The sequence below is a fragment of the Penaeus japonicus genome, unplaced genomic scaffold (assembly GCF_977035675.1).
Source record: "Penaeus japonicus unplaced genomic scaffold, GWHDUDI00000001_assembly GWHDUDI00000013, whole genome shotgun sequence".
Classification (NCBI taxonomy): Eukaryota; Metazoa; Arthropoda; class Malacostraca; order Decapoda; family Penaeidae; genus Penaeus; species Penaeus japonicus.
In genome coordinates, this window is record NW_028234415.1 from 3,508,784 (window position 1) to 3,513,783 (window position 5,000).

At 38.5% G+C, this 5,000-nt stretch overlaps 1 protein-coding gene across 1 annotated transcript in view; it reads left to right on the forward strand.

Moving 5' to 3' along the window:
* The window catches only part of LOC147470579 (uncharacterized), a 20,200-nt gene extending 17,095 nt beyond the window's left edge, over positions 1 to 3,105 (forward strand). Inside the window, exon 3 of the mRNA XM_086543039.1 lies at positions 1 to 3,105. This exon is cut by the window's left edge and continues 690 nt beyond it. The gene's annotated coding sequence lies outside the window, so the exon portion shown is untranslated.
* Positions 3,106 to 5,000: the final 1,895 nt, after the last annotated feature.

A 5,000-nucleotide genomic window follows, 5' to 3' on the forward strand; every position in this document is an offset into this window, starting at 1 on the left:
CATCATCCCTCTCTGGGAATTTCCAGAAAGGCTGCGAGATTGTCTGGAAACTTCCTGGCTCTCCCCTCCCCCTCCCACGCCCCCCCCCACCCCTCCCCCTCCCCCTCGCCTCTTCCTGGATCATCCTCGCGAGGCCCTTGACGTCCATCTAGCCCACTCGACCTGTTCTTAGACTGCCTCCCCACCCTCCCCCCACCCCCTCCACCTCCTGACCTCGTCTGTGCACCCATGTTGCCAGTGCTTGCTTCCAGTGCCATTTTTTCAGACAACGAATGTGTTTTGTTGTCGAATTACAATCTCTTGAGAGAAATGTATTTTTGGATATAATTATTTAGCAGGAAGGAAAAAAATGTTTGATACTGTATGTCTTAGTTAATTATTATTTTCTTATTACTTTTATATTCGTATATTTTGCAGTTTCCAAGTATTTGACATTTCAACATCAAATCTTTTCTGTGTGTATTGTTTTATGTATATTTTTGTACTAATTTTTATGTATCGACATTTTCTGTAGATCTCTGTGTTATAAACACCTTTTATTTCCCAAACTCATGTCACGTCCTGTAAGCAGGCCTATTTTCTTATCGACAATATTCAAACCTCTTTACATATCATATCTCCCTTTGTCTTCTTTTTTGCGTATATATATTTTTTTTATCTCGTTAACCTTTCTTTCCGTCTTTCTCCTCGCGAGCCGGGCACTTTCCTCTCCGAGTGCCTCTCCTCTCAGCTTGGAGACTCCTTCACTCCTTAATTGTGTCTGTCTTTCGACCCTAGCCCTGGGTGCTCCTAACAGCCCCCCCTCCGCACCTCTTGCCCGACACTTCTTTGCAAATACGCCCCACTCAGATCACATCTCATTACTCTAAACTTCTTTACTCTTTAACAGTAGCCTCGGCTATGACGTCAGACTCTTTCTCTCTTTGCCTCTTCCGAGAAAGGGTTTCCTTTCACTCTTTCACATTGCCTCTTCGGCGCTTTTGTTGTCGATTCAGACTCCCCCTTTCCCTCATTCAGCCTCCCCCCCCCCCATTGTTCCTAAATTATTTTCCCCTCATTTCTTAATGTTCTCCTGATCATGATTTTGCCATCACACCTCGATGATAATAATTCTAGTTCGTACTCTTTTCTTCATCTGATGATTCCTTACTGATCTCAAAATGCAAAGCAAGGCATATACCTACATGTACTTCCATACATAGTTACAGACGTGCAATACACGCCCTTTTTTACACGCCCTGTATTGTCCTACAGTCACTCGCTCTTCGCATCCCCTCTCACATTCCAGGCTTATAACCAAAGACTATATAGGACTATAGAGTCTTTGCTTACAACAGCGTATTTCACTCGTTACATTCTCGACGCGCACTACGTACCTACATTTATTTTTTTCATCGATAGATATTCCTTATCCATATACAACATTCAAGGATTAATCAAATAATTAGTTATATTTCGGTTACTCAAAATATAACGGTTAGGAGCATCAATGCCACCACAATTAGAGTAGCCACAGCCACACGCATACATTAGTTAAATTGTTAATACCACATTACTACCCGTATCAGATGTAACTGCAAACATTAGTTAAGAATTCAGAACAACAGTGCTAGAATAAACAAGATCCATCCCCAACTCATCCAGTACATCCAGTTCTGCTTAAAGACGGTAGGAATATACCGCCATATTCACAGCACAGACAGCTGTATAATCGCGCACAGTTCACATTTGCCCCAGCACACGTAACAAGCACACTTAACACACATTCCCTTTCCGCTCAGAACAAAGCTCTCACACTCACCACGGATTTGAGCGCACCCCCCACCCCCCCACCCCCTCCCATCCTTCCCTCCCGCCCATCCCCCCCACCTCTCCTCGCCGCTTCTTTCCATCTCTGGTTCTCGTACTTTTCCCCTCGTTGTTATTTGCCTTTCTTCTTTACACCGCGGTGACTCAGTCTCGATCCGACATCTGTGTTTCGTCCTTTTTCTTTGCCTTCCTCTCCTGCAACACCCCCCCTTCCCCCCCGCCCCCATTCCCCACTGTCCCTAAGTCTGCCAGCTGCTCCCCTAATCCCATTGCCATCGTAAACTTTCTTCCAACCCATAATCCTAATGGTATATCCTGACCTTTTATCCCTCTATCCAGACCTCTTGTGTTATACGAAGTGTTCGCCACAGACCACTGCCCGAGTATCCACATCAGATAACATTTTTTCTCAACACTTTTTTTAACCTTGCTATATTTCTGACAAAATCTCTTATCATCTTTCCCCTTTATTTAACTTCTTGTATCCCGCTGTTCTCTCTTCTTTTCAACATCCTTCCGGGCCATTGCTTGCATTTGCATGTTCTTTCTTTCTTCGTTTTGTTTCGTCAATATTCTCCTATGTCTTTTTTTCGTCCAGTGTAATAACACCTTATTTAGTCATGAAAACATTTCATTTCGTTTTTGCATATTATATTTAAACAAATTTAAATATGTGTTTGAAGTATGTATGGAAGTATGTAACTGTGTTTATAGTTTTGGTAAAGTAGATAGTTGAATTAATTCAGTATCTAAAACCCATCAGTTTTACTTATCAATTTACCAATTCATTTATTAACTGTATTAGACATCAATCACCAACTCTCTTTTCGCTCTTTCGTTTTGGTACCTTCGATGAGTGCAAAATACATATTTGCTAGCTCCAGACGAAAATTTGTATCAATGTCACGGCTTTTACAGGTCTGTAGAAGTTAGATTTTTACTACAGTTTGAACCCGAAACCCTTCGAAATTGGTGTGACCCCTGCGCCTTACCCTACTGTTTGTACCGTAGTAAATGATTTACTTCGTTAACAAGGCAGGAGGTTGACCGTTGGAGCTCCAGTTGGTGCAATACTCCTTCTAATAACCCTCAAAAGACTACCCTTCTGTGTGCATTTACCTTGTGTAGCCTAAGTCACGGCGTGTGAGTGCGTTTTACAATCACCCATCTCACTCTCTATATAAATATGTATATCAAGAGTATTGCATCAACGCGCCTCCAAATAAGTTTGTATCAACGTTTGTGTATAATTGTATGTGAAGCTGGTAATACCTTTAACCAAAAAAAAATAAAAAATTATAAGACTCACGCAACCCGTAACGTAGGCCTATCATTCTGCACCAACAGTAACGACTAAAGTAAGTGAAATGAACGATTTTTACAACCATACATTTTTTTGCGGGTATTCGAGGCTTTATCCTTACTGGTTGTGGTGTAGGATATGTTGTATTTTACATTGTTGCCTTAAGGAATAGTAAACGTGTTAGAATCAATGTTTTATTTTCCACGTTTAGCTTAGATGTTTTTTAGCTGTCAAGGGAATGCGGATGGACCAGACGAACCCCAGGCTGTTTCCGGGGTTCAAGGGGTTTAGCTACAAGATTAAAGAAAAAGAAAAAAGAGGATTGATAATTGTTCTCTTCATGGGGATTTACGTAAGGGTGATTTTGCTGGTTAGGCTGAATAGAAATTGATCCTTATTGAAGCCCCCCGAGGGACGATTTTTAAGAGCTAGCTGGTCAGTTCGCATATTCCTATACTGAGCCCAAATTATGTTTAGATAGCTGTTTTAGATATATAATCCAGCATTTACTCAAACCTTACATCATTTAGCGAGATATAACTACCACCATCCCTGAAAGTAACCCATAACACCAGTGAAGACTAAAATTATTTTTTGATGGAAACTTGATTTGTAGATATTTTCGCATGGCTGCTGCCCTGAATAACTAAAGCTTGTGAATAAAATATAGGAAAACGGTTGGCCTTCCGTAAAGTAAGTCGATTAAACAAGACATTATATCAATAACAATTTTTAAAAATCTAATTGTAGTTAAAGTTTTGATATTTTTCTTTGATTTTCATCTATTTTTTTTTCTAATGTCAAATGGAAGACTATGAAATTATACACTTTTAATATAAAAATATTTTGTTGCAACTGGAAATACGAGATTAGAAAAAAAAAAAACGAAATCGACTCCAGGATCTATAATGAAAATATTTTGTAAAATTCGACTTGACTAACTCCTCATCAGTCTCTTTTCTTTCACTTATTTTTTTCCCCTTCTTTTCGTTTCTTACCTTTTATTTTTGGACGGAATTAGATCTTCCATATCAGTGCCTCACCACTTCAATGATCCTACTCGTCATTAACCAGTTCCTAAATGGCGACTTTTGAAAAAAAGAAAAGAGAAAAAAAAAAGAAGTTAGATAAATAAACAATAAATGGCTGTAGGAATTTATACAAAGTGCCAACATGGGGGAAATCATTCACAACAAAGAGCAAACAATAATGTACTTTGTAGACTTGTCAGATGGTGAATATATGTGCTCTGTCCCCATTCTGCATTCTGAAATATATATATAAAAAAAAAAACTTACTTGAAATGCGGTATTTGATGGTGTAATGAACTCGACTGGGCTGAGGCATCTACTGTCGGTGTTTTTATTTGCTTGCAGATGTTGAAAGTTGTAATAATAATCTTCAATGCCGCATTTAAGTAAGTTGTGAATGGAAAAGTGAGGTTTCAGGAATAATAAAGACATTTAATATGAATCAGTCATTAAACAAACCTATTGCATACTGAGTGTTACGAATAAAACATTGTAATTGATTTGTTTTTCCCTTACCTTAAAAAGAGAATATATAAACATATGCAGTTTTAAGTGAATACATGTGTAATTAGATTAATTAATCAATCTTAAAACATAACATACACTGCTAAATCTTGTAATGAAATAAATATTTACATAAATGGAAAGACATAAATGGAAAGAAAGAACTTGCAGGTAAACTTACCTCCATTACCTCACATTGGCAGGGAGCATGTATATAATATAGTGTACTATAAGGGATGTCCGGAAAACACTAACCATTACACATAAACCACTTTTCTATGTAGACATCCAATTCATTTAGGTACATACCGTGCTGTGTAACAATTATTATTATTATTATTACCCAGCCATAC